Source organism: Rhinolophus sinicus, chromosome 1 (genome assembly GCF_057876585.1).
Source record: "Rhinolophus sinicus isolate RSI-liver-muscle chromosome 1, RSI-T2T, whole genome shotgun sequence".
NCBI classification, from domain to species: Eukaryota; Metazoa; Chordata; class Mammalia; order Chiroptera; family Rhinolophidae; genus Rhinolophus; species Rhinolophus sinicus.
In genome coordinates, this window is record NC_142501.1 from 165,795,169 (window position 1) to 165,816,742 (window position 21,574).

The 21,574-nt window shown below is 40.8% G+C and overlaps 1 pseudogene; it reads right to left on the bottom strand.

Moving 5' to 3' along the window:
- Positions 1 to 7,376: 7,376 nt before the first annotated feature.
- LOC109447185 (polymerase delta-interacting protein 3 pseudogene) lies at positions 7,377 to 20,477 on the bottom strand (annotated as a pseudogene).
- Between the last annotated feature and the right edge of the window lie 1,097 nt (positions 20,478 to 21,574).

A 21,574-nucleotide genomic window follows, 5' to 3' on the forward strand; every position in this document is an offset into this window, starting at 1 on the left:
CTCTGATTATGCCCCTTGTACTACCACCCTTCAACACAGAGAAAGAACTGTGGTCATTTTACTTATCTATTTATACAGTTTATTTTTTATTAGTTTCAGGTGTACAAAACAACATAATGATTAGACATTTACACCCCTCACAAAGTGATAACCACCCCCCCAATCTACTACCCCTCTGACATCATATAAAGCTGTTACAATTCTATTGACTCTATTCCCTATGCTGTACTTTACCTCCCATGACCATGTATTATAGTTGACATTCAATATTATTCTACATCAGCTTCAGTTTTAGACGTTTATTAAAATCTAGTAATAGATTTTTAAAAAGATTATTCCTCACCACACCTGAATTTTATAATCATATCACTTTCCAGGATGACTGCAGAAGTTTCAAAGACACAGTAAAATGGCCAAAGTCATATTCTAGGAGAAGGCTCTAAAAATGACACCTCTGGTGCCAAGACACTAACAATATAGTCCCCAGATTTACTCTTGCCTCATCATCCAGAAAGATTCAAGAAGGGGAATTTGCTCCATGCAGCAGCAGAAAGATGCTCAATTACCTTCTACAAGAGTCAAAGTTTTTAGATGAAATGCGCAGCAAATATTTTGAAGTGGGTTATGGAGGAAGGACATCTTTGGTCCTGGTTTGGGTCCCAGCTGAACTACATATCAGCTCTGTGATTTGAGGCAATTTATTCAACTACCCTAAGCCTTGGTTTTCTCACTTAAAAACAGGAATTATAATTCCTAGCTCATAGGGTTGTTGTAATGCTTGAAATACAATAACATATGGGAAAGCACCTGTAATAATTCCTGGCATCCTAGGCATCCTAGAAGATGTTATAATTGTCCTTTCTCTTTTTGGTGGAGATATTGGTAGTCAGTCATACAGCCACTAGACCACATATAAGAATGTTTAGTATCAAAATTATGTCGTCAACACTAACCCCTCATCTCGTCTTTGCTGGCCATTAATGCTCCTCATTTTGATAGCAATGTCATAAGCACAGTGAAGTCAATGAGCAGATGATCTCAAGTCCTAATTCTGGAAGCATTCATAGGCAAATCCAGAGTAGAAAGAGGCCATTTCTATTTCTCACGTTTCCTTATAACCAGGACACCTGGAAAGCTGGCTTTTTAAAAGAAACGGATCAAATGATGGATTATGTTGCGCATTCCAGGGCTTTTTTCTCTTTTGCTGTGTGATTCTCAGCCTGCTGGCTTAAGTGAAGTGAGGAACAGTTTCTCTTCACATGCCATGGACAATATGGGAACATGACTGCTTTTGTTGCTGATGAAAATATTATGGCCTCGGTTCCCTGTAATCAATTTACTGCTTTATGGACCCAAAGTCCTCCAGAGAATTTAATAAATTCACATAATGTTTCTAAGTGCTGCATTGTGCATTTGGAGCACTGATTTAGCTGACAAATGTGAAAAATTCGTGTAGCTAGACAACTCCCTGGTGATTAGACATGTGTAGAAGCTAAAGAGAGCACGTTGCTCCAAGAAGGTCAGCATTAACATACAGCAGAGATCCTTCTCTCCTGATTGGCTTCGTGTCCCTCCGGCTCTGACAGATAATACCATCAGCCCAAAGAGTTGGGAGGTTTTACCCACTTCCAGTGGGGCTGCACTTTTGCTTCTCTAACAACTTTCAGCTTCAGATCTGGGCAGAGCAAAGAATAACAGAAATGAAGGTTATGGCGGAGTGTGAGACCAGGATGGCACCCACTTGGTTTATATAATAAAATGGCCTCTGAATTACAAACATTTGACCTGAGGATGTCAGAGGTTTCTAAGGGAGCCTTGTATGGTCTAGTATCCCAGGTCACTTGTTTAAAACAGGTTCCATTTAAGTTGTATGGAATCTATCTGCACAGTTTTTTCTTCCATTTTAATTTCCTTTCAAACTTAAACAAATTTACCAAAAATAATAAATATTAAACCATTTTTATCATTCAAAAGAATCCATCTTTACTAATGTACATATAAGCATTCTGCATAGTTATAATCAATCACTTTGTTTTAAAATACCATTTTATATTCCATTTTTCCTCTTTAATGTTATTTCATACAAACAATAATGTTATTTTATATCCATCAAGATGGGCCACAGAGTTGTGGTTTCAAATAGTTTTTAGTATTGAATGTCTGAAGCTTATCTTTAAATTAAAGTGGACAGGTGCGCTGTTGCTTCAAAGACCACTGTTATTCAGAATTCTTCAGGTTTTACTGTTGATTTTAGCTTGAGTTTTGATTTTCAGCTCAAGCTAAGATTTAGGATTTAGCCAGAGTTCTGAAAATTAGGGGAAGTCAGCAATGAGCCTGGATATTTTGTAATCACTGGTGTGGAAAACAAGCCAACACTTGTCCCACCTCCCCACTCCAGTGACATGTGGCCCAGCCTTCACCTCTACTGCAGCAGGCTATGACTACCGAATGGTGGTTGATTCTCTCCTGATGGACATATAAGATTCGGGACTACTTCTATGGCTCTGGATCTGGGTGGTACAGACACCCAGACGGTTCATTGATTAAAAGGGAATATCGCTTCATGTTTTTGAATTCTGTAAGCTATATCATTTGACAAATAAAGTTTCCATCACTCTCAAAGCAGCTGAAGAGTTAGGGAACCACAATGTGGTCAAGTATTGACAACTAGAGATCCGATTGGAATACATAATCCGAATCAGTGAATCTGGGATTCATAATTATGGTTCCAAGTGGATTTGGTATTTACTCGATAAATGAATATTGTTATGTGATATCTGGGGTCATGGTTACTAGCAATGGGGCAGGAAGCTGGATAAGTCATAATTATTTCCTTTGAAGGGTATTTTTACACTTCTCACTGAGCTTCCCTTCACCTGTCCTTATTTATCTGATTTAGAGACTGAGGTATAGAGAAGATAAATGACTCAGATAAGCTCCAAAAACTAGTTAGTGTCCGAGATAGGATAAGACCCCAGGTTCTGTATTTCCCATACACACTTTTCCCATTAGACTGGTGGTTCCCAACCTTTTGAATATAAGGACTCTGTTTTTGTATTAAAAAGTTTAAGAATCCTTATATGATGGTAGCTATATATTTTCCCCCAATTTTTAAATATACATAACATAAAATGTACAATCTTAACCATTTTAAGTGTGCAGTTCAGTGATATTAAATACATTTACAATGTTGTGCAGCCAATACCATCATCCATCTCCACAACTCTTTTCATCTTGTAAAACTGAAACTCTATAACTCACTAAGCAATAACTCCTTATTCCTCCTCCCCCTAACCTCTGGCAACCACCGTTCTATTTTTTGTCTCTATAATTTGACGACTCTAAGCATCTCATATAAGTGGCAACATACAGTATTTATATTTTTGTGATTGGCTCATTTCACTTAGCATAATGTCTTCATGGTTCATCTGTGTTGTAGCATGTGTCAGAATTTCCTTCCTTTTTAAGACAGAATAGTTAATATTCCATTGTGTGTATATACCACATTTTGCTTATTCATTTATCGGTTGATGGACACTTGGGTTGCTTTTGGTAACTATATTTTTTTGTATCCACTAATTAGGAAAGTTCAAAATAAAGTCATAGATCCTTTGTAGTGACTCTGTAGCACTTTGGGGTGCACAGATTGGAAAATCATTGTGTAAGAGATTTTGATTTTTAAAGACAATTTAATGAACTCTGACCTGGTTGGCAGCGCAATGCAATGATAGTATAAACAGGATGTTTAACTGTGAAGCTCCCTACACCCCAGGACTTAACACTGAATGAGGAGACATGGAGAGGTTGGGGGTTTAGTGAGGACCCTTTCAAGAGGAGGGGACTTGCTAATGAACATACTTTCTAGGTGGTCCTATTTTCCAAATCAGAAATGGCACAATATGTCAAATCTAACTGCATTATATTTCTACCACCCATCCTGAAATGGTAGAACTGAAATGCCTGTACCAGGCAGACAAGATTCTATATTATCACTCAAATGATAAACCAATGAGACCAACCTGCTGTGAAGTTGTGATTTTATTTTTGCCACTATTTTGTTGCTGTCATTCCTGGTAGATAGGCCTCCATACTTGTCAGGTTGAATTAGCTGCAAATTGGAATACATAAAATGCACACTTTCATATGTATACACTTTTTTCATTTTCTAAAATGAACATCATAAAAAAGACAGAAATGTGACCTCAAAACGCAGGATACAGACTCAAAATATTGTACAGCAGCTTCATCTTTTTATTAGATTTTCTGTGTTTTTTTCCCTCTAGTTGCTGGATAAAATCCATACAAATGAAATACTGGCTCACTCAGTAAATAATAATGAAAAGGTAAATTCATTTTACAGAGAAGCCAGTACATGTAAGACATCATCTTGAATGACTGTGATTTTCTTGAACTGATCACCAGGCTATTATAGTCTCTCAAAAATAATATCTGGCTTTTAGGCTCTCCAATTGTGCCTGCGACCTCTCCTTAACCCTTTGGCTCTTAAGAAAAATTGATTTTTTTTTAAACATGTGCACAGTATGCTGCTAAAATCACACATTACATTAGTGTTCTGAGAGATGACAGTACATATTGAGGGTCTGGCTCCTTTCTGCCATCATTTCACCCCTCCCATTGTATTTTTCAATATTTATGATGTAACTATGAGGTTCTTTAAAAACGAAAACAGAAAAGAAATATCTTTGGGCTAAAATTTTGTCTTCTTTTTATCTTGTAGCTAATTATGTTTCTACACCTGTCATGTTAGATTCCATTTTATGTTTTTTGGAAAAGTCCAAATGTGTATGCATGATAATTTTGTTTTTTTCCCTTGGAGTATTGTCTCAGACGTGGAGGGCGGGGAGGACTGACTTTTAAGTAGATGTACATATGCCAGAGAAAATGATAGGATGCCTAACTGTCCATATTTATCCCAAACTGAGGGAGTTAGTTCCCAGGACATGTGACTTTCAGTGCCTGAACGAGGAAGGCCTCGGCAAACCAGGATGACTTGCTCACTCTAGAGGAGGGGTTTTCTCTGGACTTTGTGTCTGTATGAGAGAACCATAACATTCAACTCAACAATTGTTTTTTTGGCACTTCCTATGTGAAATAAGGGCCTCCAGGGACAGAAGATTAACAAATCTGCTGTCAATGAGCTTTCTATTGGGTAGCTGGTGAGTCAAGTCTCCAGAGAGCTGCAAACTGAGTGCTAAAGGAGACTTCTATAGGCCACAAGATACAAGGAAGGAATAGTCATTTATTTCCAAATGGGAGTGATCTGTGCCCAGACATTCCTTTTCTAATTAAAAGCAAAACACCTGTAGTTGTTCAGCCATACCATGCAAATAACTCAGTGTTTACTGTGTAACTAGGAAGATTAAAAATAGGCAAATAAGCCCTTGAGTTAGAGAGTTTGCCCTCAATTTAAGATGAGTCTTGGCTTTATTGAAAGCTTTATTGGGCTTTACTGAAAACTATTGTTATGCTTGTAGCATCTGAGAAGTGTGTCCAGGCTGAAGCGGCTTTGAATGCAAGGGAAGGGAACTGTGAACTGGGCCAGATAGGCTTCCTTCCTTCAAGAAGCCAGGCTGGTAGGGGGAGGGTCTTCAAACAGGAGGCCTTGGGAATGTAGTGCCCTGGAGGAGTCTTAGGACAGGCAGGTCATGGCACAGATTACGGCTACCAGTAACAAGGAGACAGCTGATTGAGTGCAGGATGTCTATCCTGGTTTTTGTCATGAAGGTGTGAAAAGCGACCGGTGGCCAATGAGTTAATGGTGAAGGGCAGAGTCAGTACTTTCTTTACTGGAATCTCTTTCCCACTACTTTCTAGCTGTGTTAGGTGGGACAGTCTGCTTAATCCCTGCAACCTTCATTTTCTTATCTGTAAACTGGGGCATAACTCCTTCACTCTAGTTTAGTCACTAGGATGAAATGAGATAATGTAAACAATTTAGTATGATTCCAGGTACATAGTTAATACTCAATAAATAGTAGCTGAGTATTATCACTATTAATAATAGGGTAGCCATTTCATTTATTTGTTATAATAAATTAACACATGGTAGTTCTTCCTCTTTTCAGTTTTTTTCTTCCTGAACTAAAATCATTTATTGTATATGTACTATAATTAGGAGAACCATTTTTCTAGCTGATACACTTATTTAAAGCATAAAGTGTCCATTTGATAAATTCATTAGGATTAAAATGTGACTAATGTTAAAAAAAAATGCTGATGGAAGATGTCTTCAGAATAAGTTTGTTCCTGGGAGAGAGTCTGGGTTTCCTGGCATATAGTTTACCCTTTCCTCCATGTACCATCTGCTCCCCTCATCTGAGAACAAGGATGGAGAGGAGAAGGGGCTGCTCATTCCAGTGGTGACACCGTGGATAACTGTCAGCACAGCATAAAAATGACTGACAACGAGAGCAGCTGAAACGTAAACCAAGCTTGTCCACACAAAGCCACGTCACCCAATTTGTTTTGCTTTTCTTCTCTCCATGTGGCAGTTCCGCTGACTTTCTGCATGAAGGAAAGTCATCCTGGTGTTGAGGATTAATCCTCTTCTAGGCCTCTGGCAGAGTTGAGAGCGGTAAGCAGACACAAGTAAGGTCAGGTGTGTGCTCAACGAGCAGAGGTACGCATTTGAAATACCTGCCTTGGGCTGTGAAGAAAATTTATGTCATGCCCTCCTTATTGGAAAGCTGGAAACTGTATAGCCCAGATAGTAAATGGGTTGAATTCATCCTCACGTGGGTGCCTTCTGCTGCTAAGATGATTCTTTTGGTTTCAGAAGGAACTAGAAACTGTTCAGTCTTTTAAAAATTACAGCTTTAAACTGGGCTGAATATGACTATTCTCTGCTTAGAAGGTAAATATTTATTTATGCTCACCTCCTACCAGGAAACATTAAGCAGTTAATGGTAAATCCTGTGGACTGGGTAAACCAATGAGCTTCAGCTGTGTTGGTAGTTGGGGTTCAGCAGGCCTGACACAAGTTTATCTGCATAAAGTGCTGAGGAGACTCATGGGAGACAACTCACCCTAAGTGAGGTAGGAACAAAGTTTCATGAACCCAATCCCTTAATAAGCCTGGAATAAGGTTTTGGAAAGAATATTACTTGAACACGTTCTGTCTTTGGCTATGAGTTTAAGGGGGAAAAGCAAAAGCAAGGAGGAAGCAGAAAACAAGGTCTATGGATTGGGAAGCACAGCAGCTGGGGAGGTGCCTGATGTATTAAGTAGAAGTTGGTCCCTGTGAAGAGTTGTTTTAACATGGAGCAAATTTGGAGTTTATGTCTACAGATTGGATGTTGCAGGTGGGACGCCTGGGAAGTGGACTCTAAGTCAGAGGTGAGCATGCAGGGAGCTTATTAGGGCATGCTCTTGGGCTTCCCACATGCTGGGGAGGAGGTGGGCAGAAGGAGAAGCTGGGCTGTGAAGTGGCCGACTCGGTGGGGAGCTCTGCAACAGGAATAGACCTTTGGAGTTTTCCCCAGTTGGGGCTTGGAGGCTGCATTTTCATGTCTCTGCATCAGTGTGTCATTGAAGGCATGATGAACTAGGAAGAAGGTAAGTCTTTGGCTGAGGTGGTTGTCTTCATCCCGGTGAGGGCAATTTCCAGGGGCTGAGAGCTGAGAGTTGGAGGGCAGCACACCTAGCAGTTGGGGAACTAAATCCTTCAGCCTTAAAGTCAGGATTTGGGGGGCACAGTACAGTCTATTACAAAAGGACTTAGTTTCTGAGAGGCCAGGGGAGTGTACTGAAGTACTTCTAATTTGGGGAGACTGAATTCAGTGTGGACTATCAGAACAAACCATAGTGGCCCTTGGATTTGGGAGTCAGAAACTGACTTGTCTTTAAGCTTTGAACCAAGTCAATTTAAAATAAATGTGCTCCAATCTGTTCCTGTGGGCTTCCCTTTCTGAGAAGAGCATACCTTGAGATTTTTCTCATACTCTAGTAAATACTCTGTGTACTTTTCATGTGTGGTACAGTAATAATGGCAGTAATGATAACAACCATGACTAACACATATTGTTGTGTGCCAGCAGTTTTTTATTTTTTTTATTAAAAAATTTTTTTTTGGTGATGAGGTGGAGGGAGAAGAAGCATGCTGCAGAAAATGTTAATGCACAGAAGAGCACAGGGTAGAACACAACAGAAAGGCTGGTCTCCTCCAGTGAGGAAGTTCTCTACCCCTGAGACCCTTCCCATGTTCAGGGGTCTCCAGTCTGATGGTCACAAGCTTTGCTTTGGGAAACAGAGCCACCCTCCTCTTCCCCTGCTCACTCTCCAACTCAAAGTTTGATTTTGAATTCGGTGGGCTGTGTGGTCATGGAAGTTCCTGAGGACTGAAGAGTGACTTCAGGATGGTGTCAGGGTATGGGGACAGAGCCAGGAGTGCAGTTTCCAGGCTCTCGGCCTCACGTGGGGAAGTGCTGGCTCAGGTCATAAATGGCCATCACCTGTGATTGGATGGCCATCAGCTGTGGCTAGTTGGCCGTCAGCTGTAACCAGTGAGCCATTGGCCGCTAATATAACTGCTGTGGCTACGCTAGCAGAAAAATGGGGGCTAGCAAGAAGATGGTGCCTGAGTTAGCAAGAGCGCATTGCAATTAGCACGGCAGATTGCAGCTAGCAAGTGAGGTTGGTTGACAGAGAGAAGTAGATGGCAGGTTGTGGATAGTGTGGCTCCTGCTTCCTGTGTCTCCAATCCAGCCACCGCGAGAATATAGTGGTATGACTCCCCTATCTATGGCTCTGTGGATGTTCCCTTTTTGGTCTCACCATGTCCTGCATTCTTTTGTGGGGAGCGGGACCAGAGACCCTGCATGCTACCTGGCATGACACATGGCGAAGTGAGCAGGGTACGGTGCCGGCCAAAGCTCTCCGAAGGGCATTGGAGAAGTTTGTGCGTATAAACACTCAGTCTCAGGAAGACCAGGAGGAGCAGCTGCCAGAAAGCTGGACCCCCATGGAGGGGTGGGAAGACGTGGATGGTTCCCCAACCAGAACAGGCTGGAGAAAGTGAAGGTCATTGCGGCCCTGTGGGCTGGGAAGGTCTTGCTGAGGCAGCCCAGATGCAGGACTTGTAGTTCCAGGAGGAAATGCTTGCTGAGTCCTCCATGGACTGTTTGCTTGGGAACGTACCACCACGTAGTGGAACTGGCAGATGTTTGCTTTTGTGTCTTGATCAGCCGCCATCAAGACTATGTAAGCCCCTTGACTGTGAGATGCTGTTGTTCCAGCATGGTACCCTGAGAGACCCAGAGAGAGTCTCTCTGCCCTGAGAGCCCGGGCTGAGTCCAGGAAGTCTGGCTGTGCCCAGAGAGAGTGGCAGTACGTGAGAGGCCCTGATTGTGCCCGGGGAGACTGGTGGTACGCTAAGAAGCCCAGAAGTCTGGCTGTGCCCAGAAGGACTGGATCGTGCCCTGAGAAACCTGGCTGTGTCCGGGATATTGCATTCACCTCCAGGCTCCCCGCACAGGGCCCCTCGTGGAAGATGCTTGTCATGTAGATTGTGAGGCGAGATCCTGTATGGGTCGAGTGTGGGGACAGAGCCAGGAGTGCAGTTTCCAGGCTCTCGGCCTCACGTGGGGAAGTGCTGGCTCAGGTAGTAAATGGCCATCACCTGTGATTGGATGGCCATCAGCTGTGGCTAGTTGGTGGTCAGCTGTAACCAGTGAGCCATTGGCCGCTAATATAACTGCCGTGGCTACGCTAGCAGAAAAATGGGGGCTAGCAAGAAGATGATGGCTGAGCTAGCAAGAGCGGATTGCAGTTAGCACGGCAGATTGCAGCTAGCAAGTGAGGTTGGTTGACAGAGAGAAGTAGACGGCAGGTTGCGGATTGTGTGGCTGATGCTTCCTGTGTCTCCAATCCAGCCACCAGCGAGAATAGTGGTATGACTCCCCTATCTATGGCTCTGTGGGTGTTCCTTTTTGGCCTCACCATGTCCTGAGTTCTTATGTGGGGAACGGGACCAGAGACTCCACATGCTACCTGGCATGACACAGTGTCTGCTTCGGCAGGGGGTTGGATGAGGTGACAGGCAGCTTACTTTCCTTTTTACCGAGGGGCTGTCACTTACCTGTAGCAGGATGGGGTGGTCTGAGGTGATAACATTCTCATTCATGTGAAGGTTGCACTTCACTGGGTGCCTGTGCAGAGCCTGGTTGTTACATCTCATATACATCTGGTAATGGCATTGTTCTACTTCACAAAGACCACCTCTGCTGCCCGAGGATGGGCCTGCTGAGACCACTTCAGTGCTCCACACATACAGAAAAGCTCAGCAGTGTCCTCCTCGGTGTCTCAAGGGTGCAGGTTATTCGTGGTTATCTTGGTAACTTCCAAAGGGCTGAGGACAGGCTCAGCAGACAGCAGCTCTTTGGGGGGCTATTCCTTGTTCACTAATGTCCAGGACATATTGATCTAGGCTTTTGTTCAAACAGGAGAGGGGAGAGCAGGAACTGTGTATGCGTCATTTTGAACCACTTTGGTGAGGGGGAGGGCCTTGGAAGTGGGAAACTTGGGATTGCTCAGCCTCTATGAGTGAGGGAGAAACCTGCTCGAGGCTGCAAATTTCATGTTTCCTAGGAATGGGAGCTACAAAGTCATCGTCTTCATCCAGGTCTTATAAATTCTGTTTGGCCTGGTGGTTATTGATAACATGGATCCTCATCCCAGCAGTAGGAGCATGAAGTGGTGCCATGGCCTTTTTCTGTGGAAACTGGATGGTTTTAGTGAGCTTCAGAGTGGGGTCATTGTCCCAATCGGAGTGCAGGGTTCATGAAGGCAGTAGGGGAATGCGGCTTCAAACAGCTTTATCCAGGCTTCGGCCACCTGGAGGGGCTTCTGGGGCACCAGGCTCTGAGGCTTTCGGGAGCTCAGCTTCTCTCTGGCATCTTGCACTTTCCCTCTGATATGGAACTGGGCATCTTGCTGCAAAAGCTTTCCCCAGGCATCCGGGACTCCCAGCTGGAGCCAGGCATCCGAAAGCCCAGTCTTCTGCCGAGCGTCAAACCTTTGCTGGAAGGTGGCTGTGCATACTGGCTGGCTGAGAAGGCTCTGCTGGATCCCATCATGAGATCAGATACCTCCAACTCCAGGTCTGGCATTGGGACACCCCGTTGCTGCAGCCCTGCTCTTCCGCTTCCGGGTGAGCTTATCCAGGGAGATGTCCACCACCTTGCACCACCAAGCGAGCCAGGAGCAATTGACTCCCTCAGATTTTGAGCCCACCCCTTCTGTCTCTATGGAGAGACTAGCTGCTTCTGGAGTTTGCCAGCACTCTTCTAAGAGCTCTATTTACAATTAATCCTTATAATAACCCCTATGAGGTAGGTAGTTTTATTATGTTCACTTTAAGGATGAGGAAATTGAGGCTCAGAGAGTTTAAATAACTTGCCCAAGGTTACATAGCTAATAAGGCAGTGCTGGGGTGTTAACTCAAGCACGAAAAGCAAAAATGAAAAGGTCAGAACCAAAGCAAGGTGTTACTTAAAAGAGATGGATCCTGATGTCTTGAGAACTGGTCATGTCAGGTTTCCCAGGCAATGGCAGTGGGCAGGACTGGCCATCTTCTGCTTAAAGAAGTGAGTGTGCTATATAACTGTTCAACCTATTCGCAGTTATTGTATCTCCTGCGTTACCCCACGGAAGGCGTGGCCCCCTGGGAAGTATGACCTCCTTTGAGGTGCTCAGAAAAGATTTACTAAATGATGGATTGAATGAATATGCTGGAATGATGATGTATTTATTGTTAAACAGAGTTAAAACCCCAGGAAATTTACTTTCTCTGTGCCTGTTTTTTCATCTATAGAAAGGAAATGATGTTTCAGGGGTGATGTGAGGTTTGGAAATAATTGCTGATTTAGCACAGGGGTGTCCAAACTTTTTTCAACGTTTTTTACCAAGGGCCATATGTGGTAATATACACAAACAGCCGGGCCACTCACTTGAGGTGAAGTACGTATTGCCTCACCTCATTTATTTAAGTAAACTAAATATGTTTTTGGAATTTGCTGCGGGCCAATTAACAATGGATTGCGGACCACAGTTGGCCCCTGGACCGCAGTTTTGACACCCCTGCTCTAGCATATAATCTTCCACAACATAAGCTCTCAACAAGTAGGAGTTATAATTATTAATTATTATTTTTTTGCTTCACATGCTGAAAGGTGGTGGTTGATGTAGAAATTGCAAAGAACAAGTAAATGCACCATTCTCTCAAGTCAGCTTTGGAAGGCTTGAGTACATTATCTTAAGTGTTCTGTCTTAAACCTAACTATGGAATGAATCCTAGATTTTGATGTTTCTCAGGTGCAGTTTTCCAACAAAATAATTTTTAATGAAGCAAAAATGGAGATTCTTGAATCCAACCTGTCCCACCAAGTCCCCTTATGTTTTCAAGGCACATCTTGTTTTTATGACCCTTGCATTAATAGATCTACTTCAAGGAGCTTACCATGACCCAGGAAATGGAGGCTGACTAAAAAATGGAGGAGAGAGACAAGGAGACATAAAAGGAATTTTATGTTCTTTTTTAGGAGTCATTAAAGTAGTGTGAAAAAAAAAAAAAGCCCTTAAAATACCACACAAAGTAGTGTTTAGATAAGACTTAGAGAATGTTTTCTATAGGTGGATGGAAAAAGCAGAAGCTACCGGTTTGATGAGTTACCTCCTGGGTAGAGTTATGGTTCAGGCTCTATCAGTTAGGGTTCGTCTGGATGTAAAAGAAACCACTTCAGCTATTTTAAGCAGAAGGAGATTTAACACAGGTGTGCTTATTGGAAGGATTGGAGGAGCAGGCCCCAGCTGGCCCTCCAGGGACTATTACAAAAAGGACAACCCAAATCACCTGGCAAAGGAACTGTGACTTCATCACAATCAGGAATTTCGGAATCAGGAGGCTACTGGGCCCGCTGTTAGCTCCAGGGTCACATTCCCTTAACTGTGAGCCTGGGATCAGGAAACCACTCCTCTACTGTTGGTTGAGAAACATACCATCTTGGCCCAAATCTAGAAATCAGGAAGCTGGTTCCAACATAGATCTGGAGCCACGATCTTCCTGCTACCTCTACAGCAGCAAAACAAACATCTCTCTCCCCATTGAACTCAGGTTTAAATTTGAGTCTTGCCCAAGCGCATCTGCAAAGGAGTCAGGGAACTGTTGTTTTTATCTTTCTGGCTTCTGCAGTGTGGGAAGGCATGGTAGACAGAGGTTGGATTGTATGCTGAACAAACCCATCTATTTCCACTGCAGCAGTTTACACAGTGGACAACAGGGAAGGTTTCAGTTTTTTTCTTCTTTGTAAAGTTTTTTTGTTTTTTTGTTTTTTTTTAAGATTTTTATTGGGGAAGGGGAACAGGACTTTATTGGGGAACAGTGTGTACTTCCAGGCCTTTTTTCCTGTGAAGTTGTTGTCCTTTTAATCTTAGTTGTGGAGGGTGCCGTTCAGCTTCAAGTTGTTGTTCTTTCAGTCTTAGTTGTGGAGGGCATAGCTCAGCTCCAGGTCCAGTTGCCGTTTCTAATTGCAGGGGGCGCAGCCCACCATCTCTTGCGGGACTTGAAGAATTGAACTGGCAACCTTGTGGTTGAGAGCCCGTGCTCCAACCAACTGAGCCATCTGGGAGCTCAGCGGCAGCTCAGCTCAAGGTGCCATGTTCAATCTTAGTTGCAGGGGACGCTGCCCACCATCCCTTGTGGGACTTGAGTTGAACCGGCAACCTTGTGGTTGAGAGCCCAGTGGCCCATGTGGGAATCGAACCGGCATCCTTCGGAGTTAGGAGCATGGATCTCTAACCGCCTGAGCCACCCAGCCGGCCCTTAAGTTTGCTTTTGTATGTTTATGGAAAGAATGGCATGTGAGTGTAAGCATAACCACACATTCACCTTATCTTCCTCTAACTTCAATGAACCTGAACACAGAAGCTGAATAATTTGGAGTCTAACACTTTGCCAACACCGGTTACACTTAGAGAGAAAAGGTAATTTAATTTAAATATTGGGATGTCATTGGAAAATGCAATCACTGCCCCTTAGAACTATTTGAAAAACTTATATCCATTAAAATCTCATTAAGAAATAAATAACAACTCAAATTCTCATACACAGTGTGGGGACAGTGCCAGGAGTGCAGTTTCTAGCTCTTGGCCTCACGTGGAAAGGTGCTGGCTCAGGTAGTAAATGGCCATCAACTGTGATTGGATGGCCATCATCTGTGGCTATTTGGTGGTCAGCTGTAACCAGTGTGCCATTGGCCAGTAATATAACTGCTGTGGCTATGCTAGCAGAAAAATGGGGGCTAGCAAGAAGATGGTGGCTGAGTTAGCAAGAGCAGATTGCAGTTAGCAAGTGAGGTTGGTTGGCAGAGAGAAGTGGACAGCAGGGCAGGTTGCAGATAGTGTGGCTCCCACTTCCTGTGTCTCCAACCCAGCCGCCAGCGAGACTATAGTAGTATGATTCCCCTGTCTATGGCTCCGTGGGTGTTCCTTTTGGCCTTACCATGTCCTGTGTTCTTATGTGGGGAGCGAGACCAGAGACCTCACATGCCACCTGGCATGACGCACAGACAAGCATATATAGTAATGATGAATTTAATGCGGCTATTTATTTTGTAATACACTTGGAAAACCATCACTTCTCCAACAGCTGTCATCAGAAAAGTGTCCAAATTGTTTCTCTTTAGACCCTGTGGCTGCTCCTGGATGCTTGGATCATAATCACCAGTTTTTTAACAAAGCACCAGAGAACAGTAATGTTTGATGCCTAACTGACTAATATGACAGCTTGAAATCTGTATAGAGTCAGGGACCACATCTTTCAACCCTCTTGTCATCCCTCCACCCACTGCCATGAATGCTACTTTTCCACTACCATGGGCATAGTAAGCATGCAACAAATATGTGTTGGACCATTTGTTTTAAAAAAGGTATTTAAAAAAATTTTTCAATTACAGTTGACATTAATATTATATTAGTTTGAAATGTTGACAATTTCTTAACTGAATAATGGCATGCATGAATGAGTAATTGCTAAATAGATCACATCTTGACTTTTAATGGTGGTAAAAACACTTGAAAAAAAGTATTTTTGACTTAACAGTTGAACTTTTTTTTTTTTTTTTTAAATAATGTTTATGAAAACAGTCCATGGAAATCATAGACAATCTTTTTTCCCCAGGCTTTTATTCTAGACCAGACCTGATCTCAAATGAGATTCACATTGTGATTATAATTTGGGCTTTTCATTCCCTGGAAGGAACACATTCTCCCAGTAACATCCTTACTCCAGCCTTCTTTTCAGGGCTTAGCATGTTTCTCACACTTTCTACCATGTTTCCCCGAAAATAAGACCTAGCCAGACAATCAGCTCTAATGCGTCTTTTGGAGCAAAAATTAATACAAGACCCGGTCTTATTTTATTATAATGTAAGACCAGGTCTTATATAGTATAGTATAGTATAGTATAGTATAGTATAGTATAGTATAGTATAGTATAATATAATATAATATAATATAATATAATATAATATAATACCAGGTCTTATGTCAATTTTTGCTCCAAAAGACGCATTAGAGCTGATTGTCTGGCTAGGTCTTATTTTTGGGGAAACACGGTAGATTTCATAATTCTACTCAGAATGACTATTTCCTCAGCATTTCTTACCCCTCCTGAACCTTAATCAATGTTGTCCTTTTTGACCTTTCCAAAGAGCAGTGGGCAAAACAAAATTTTCCTCTGTAGGTAGTCTGCAGGTTATTTTCCCTGGTGAGCATGTAATGAGTGACTCAGAATAGTGTTTCACAACAGAAATTTCCAAGCTGCATTGTCATAAAGTCAAATACTTTTCTTTTGTATAGGACTTCTGATAGGAGCAAAGACATGAGTTCCAAGTAATCTGTTCTCATCATGGTGTTTAATTTATGTCCCTAAAGGAATGTGATAAATTACTAAGTAAAGAGATCAGGGATTATTTATTTCATCATTTAACCATTCTAAAATTATTTTTGAGTACTTGCTCTATGCCAGGAACTGTTTCAGTTGCTGGAAATACAGCAGAGACTAAAACAGACAAAATCCCTGTCTTCACAGAACTTACCTTCTAGTAAGGAGACATATTAAACAAATGCACACGTGTATAATAAATATGGTATCAGGTTGTGGACATTATAATGAAGAAAAATAAAGCAGGTCAAAATGAACTTATGAGGGCTGATGTTTAAGCAGATAGTGATGTGAAGGGAGTGTTCCAGGAAGGGAAGAGCATGTGCAAAGCCCTCGTACTCAAATGAGCAGGAAAGTATGTAGTCAGGGGTCAGATGATGGGAGGCCTTGTAGGCCATGATAAAGAGTTTGGATTTTATTTGGGATGTGAAGGAAAGCCAACAGAACACTAAGAGCAAAGGATCAACAGGATGTAATTTACATTTTCAAAAGATTACTCTGCTACCGAATGGAGAATAAACAAACTGCAGGTGGAGTAAGGAAGACAGCAGGCCAACAATTGGGGACTACTGTAGTAGGTGGTTTGGACTCATTAGTCCACTACATTTATTGGCAGTGGAAGTGCTGAGAAGTGGTCACAGAATTGTATTGAATAAAATTTTGGGGTATATTAAGAATAGTAACACTCTAATTTCCTACTCTACTGAGAGGAAATGGGCTCAGGTAACAAGTACAGAAATTTAATTTAAGAGCAGCATAAAGACTGGCAAGGGCAAATTTTGGATTGGATAGATGAAGATAATGTGGAAAATCTTTCTCTGGGATATTTTAGAAAAGGGAAGTACTAACGACTTAAAGGAAGAAAATATTCCAAACCAAATTGACCATATATTTCTCAGTGTTGAAATATTCCCAGCAACACACAATATTTTTTCTTAAAGAAGTTTCTGCTCACCTGGGCTCCTTCCTTTGATCTCTTTTTCAACGAATTACTTAAACACGAGATTATATTTCTTAAAGTGCATCATCAGAACTTTATCAAGGGCAGGAGGAAGAACATGTCTAAAAAAGTTGGGGAGACAGAAAAAAATGTAATTGATTTATCAAAGAATCACATAAACTTCTGAAATAGAAAGAATTCTAGGGAAAGCTGAAGCTTCAAGGACAAATAACCTGTAGAAAGGTTTATAGAAGTAAGGTCAGAATTACTAAAGCAGGAAATGAGATGCAGCTTTGAAAGTTGAAACAGAACATTCTTTTTTTTTTACTCTATCAGGAGCAAGAAAAGACTAAAGCAGAGTGTTGTCCTTTAATTAGATAGGAAAGAAAGAGACTCCGTGATGACATCAAAAGGCCATAGGGCATTTAATGTCTTTTAAAAAAACCTTTCTGCATGATCAAATGAATGGGACTCTGGAAATAGGTAATGCGTACTTCAGGAGAATGAAAAGGGAAAAGAAGACTTGCAGGAAGATGATTTAAATAAGTGAGATCTATATCTAAATATGCAAACCCTGGTGATTTGCATTCACGGGTACTAAAAGAAGTATTGTGGACCATAAATTAGATATGAGTCAGCAATTTGTAATGCTATTATTTTAAAAAAAGAAACATGATTGAGAGATATATTAACAGGAGTATGACATGAAAAAGGCAAGAATACACTTGGCATTGATCAACCATTATTTAGAATACAATGACCAATTTTGATCACTATTTAAAGAGATGAGCAGGTTCAAGGAAAGAAGCACAAAATGATGAATGGAATAAAAAATAAGTGAGAAAGACCAGTGTGTGTGTGTGTGTGTGTGGGGGGGGAGGGTAAAAGGTTAATTTTCCACTCCTACATCATTTTGGTTAAGAATACTGATATTCAGATTTCACTAACTTAGAACACCAGGCTTTTCATGTTAAGTGATGGTATCTCAATAGCCATATCTCAGGCTAAAGGAAGTGGGTTGTTTTGTTTAGAAAAGAGACAGCTAATGCATAAGAAGGATTCTTGCAAAACCATTCTGGCTATTTGTTCTTCATATTTTCCAGAGGAGAGCATGAAGATTGGTATATATTGGTATTAAGAGACTCAGACCAAAAGAGAATTAAACTAACAGTGATTAAATACCAGAATGAATGGCTCATTCCAACAAATCCTTAGCATAATAATCCAGGGTTCTTAAGTATGTACAGTTGACTCTTGAACAATATGTATGTAGGGGTGAAGGGCATTCCCCCGAGCAGTAGAAAATCTGCATATAATTTTTAACTCCCGCAAAACTTAACTGCTAATAGCCCACTTTTGACTGGAAGCCTTGCCAATAACATAAACAGTCGATTAACACATAGATTGTATGTGGTGTACTGTGTTTTTTACAATTAACTAGAGAAAAGAAAATGTTATTCAGAAAATCATAAAAAAGGGAAAATACATTTACAGTACTGTACTGTAATCCATACTGCAATTTTATGTCCTCTGTTTACATGATGAAAAAAAACCCTATGTGTAAGTTTACCTGCAGGTCAAGGGTCAACTGCACAGTTGGCTCTTCATATCCTTGGATTTCACATCCACAGATTCAACAAACTGAGAAGTGAAAACGATATTTTCATATTCCCAACTGTGGATTCTCAACTGTGGATTCCCAACTGTTTTCAATCCAAGGTTGGTTGAATCCACGATGTGAAGGACTGACTGTAGTTCAGTTTTCCTGTGTTGTCATAGAACCCTCTTTTCCTTGAGTCAATGGAGGAGCAATGTTGGACAAGAGTCAATGATAAACAGGTGCCTATTTCAATGGGAATTCTGGTATGATGCCGAAATTGTTTCTTATTCCTCGTAATTACTCTTTAATTGTCTACTTTTTCCATGGATATATCCCTGGAACATCTCTTTCCTAGATCTCGAGAGCTTTTATGTTGATTATCCCTGGCAGCTCAGTACCCTCCTCATAGTTCACTTTGATGTTTTCCCTTGGGCTGTTTGCTCTGTGATGGCCCTTCCCATCTTGGGACTCTCCTTCCTGACACCTCCATATGAAGTCCCTTTCCTGTCTCATCACCTTGGATTCTTTATTTGGCTTTCCAAATTGACGGTTTGTTAATTCTGATAACTCTTTCTTATGGGGGTTAATGGTGGTTTTTCAGGGTCTGTTGACAACTGGCACTGTGGGACTAGTGGTATGAGGGAGAACATTTTATGGGCATATAGTTGTGGAATCACATAACATTGAATCATGTAGAGTGATATCTTCTTTTCAGTTTCTTCTCAAATGTTTTTAATTAAGATGAGAAAGTTTCATTTTGGTGGTAGTGTTGTTTTAATCCTTTAATAATGGCTAATCTCACTGTTTAACAAAGTAAAGTGTAGGCTTCAAGCTCAAGTCTTGGGGAGTAGTAGTATTATCTCTTAGACTTTTTTTGGCATAGAAGCAATATATATAGATATATATATATATTATATTAGAAGCAATATTATATATATATATAATATATATATTATATATATATAATATTGCTTCTATATAATATATATATATAATATTGCTTATATATATATATATATATATATATATGTATATATATAGCTTAGTATATATGTATATATACTAAGGGGACATAAACAAAACATGTACACCTTGATTAATTATACCGTGTTTCCCTGAAAAATAAGACCTAGCTGGACCATCAGCTCTAATGCGTCTTTTAGAGCAAAATTTAATATAAGACCCGGTCTTATTTTACTGTAATATAGTGCTGTAAACCTGATAGTGGTGTAAACCTGCATTTCACACCTGTGGTCAAATCAAGAAAGATCAACATCAGAACATTTTAGATTCAATAAAATATGGTAAATATGATATTGAAAAAGTAGAGATTTGATGTGCAAATAAATACCTGAAGTTTAGGAAACATAGCTTAGTGACCTACTCTTTCCATCTGATGTCTGTATTTGACCCGGAGCTCTCTAGAGATGCAAAGCCTTAGTCCCAAAGAGTGATAGTAGTAGTAGAAGTTTCAGTCCTGTGGCTGGGCTGTGGTGGGTGTTAGGGAATCCTGTGGAGCAGGTGAGCTTTATTTTACATCCCCTTAGTGTTCCCTGCTTATTAACTCTGTCCCTGACACAGGGCTTGCCTGGCCCTTTGTGACATATATGCTATTCTTACTTGGAAATTTCTGGGCACTCATAATTAGACTGCAAACTTATGAATTATAAGGAAACCAGCTTTCAGATGCAGAATGTTGTTACACTAGAATGTAGATCAATATCCCTAAAGAGCAGGTATCTGCCTACACTTGCTCCCTGTACCCTGATGACCCAACATGATGGTTTCTATATAAGAGCCTCTCAATACATATTTGTTAAAGGAATGAAGAAAGGAAGCTTACCCTTGGTCCACCATTTGCAGACTACAGGTATGATCTTACTGTGGCCTGAAGAGCTAGGGGCCAGCAGCAGACCACAGTTGGCTCTTTCAGCCTGCTCTGCGACTCCAGAGGCAATGGCTGCACATTTGTATGGCATACCATTTGCATACTCTAACGAGATGGGCTATAATTGGCCTTCATTGATTTTCTTTTCATTGAGCTAAAATAGAGTCAGAGCTTCTTAGGCTAGAAGAACTGATTGATTTGTGGTAGAATTCAGGACTATTCAGTTGAAGAAATAATTAATTATGTTCTTATTTAGTAATCATCAGGGTTCAGCCTCTTTCTTAGCAGGAGAATGTGCTCAGCAGAATTGGACTTCGCTAAGGCAGGGATGCTTTAATATAGGTACTTTAGCCAGGCAAACAGATACCACATATAATAATAATAATTATTATTTTTTAAACTTCTGCAGATTGGAGACAGCAGTATATATACGTATGCAGAGAATAAGAGACATGTATCACATCTTCCTGTTCATCTTCCTCCCCACAGGTGCATACAATTCATCTGTTTGTCTCTCTCTCCATCCATCCATCCATTCATCCATCCTTTTATCTATCCATGCATCCTTGAATCCATCCATTCATCTTTCAATGTTTTGTAAGTTCTTTGTGAGTTGATTCATTCTGGGTGAGTAACTTTCACCTTTGTCTTCCACTTCTCAGACTTGGGGGTGATTAAAATCTTTCTAAATGGTTTTAGTCCTATGTCAATCTCTCCCTTTAAAAATTTATTTTAAAATTATTGTGTATAATTTTTGGATACTATCAGTCCTTATTAGAATGAGGTCTTTTCTCTAAGTTGAGACCTTATAACGTTTGAAAAACAAGGTATAGATAAAAATAAATAACCACAGTCTCCTTTCACTTAACAGGCATTTAGAAGCTCAATGCGTAAGGTATTATGGCAAGTGCTGTAAGGGATACAAAGGTGAATGAAATACTGTAGCTGCTCTAAAGCATCTTACAAGTTAATATAGAAATATTTGTTAGAAATTCTTTTGTATGTCAGTATTTGGAACTATGTAGACAGTATTATATATGGCCCATGGTCTAGACCACAAAAATCTATTAAAAGTATTTGGCTGAACCATATGAATTGCTAATGTTTTGCTGTTTTTACCCTATAAAAATGGCAACTTCACGTGGCCCAGTCTAATATACATGTAAAACAACGTACTTTATACTGAAA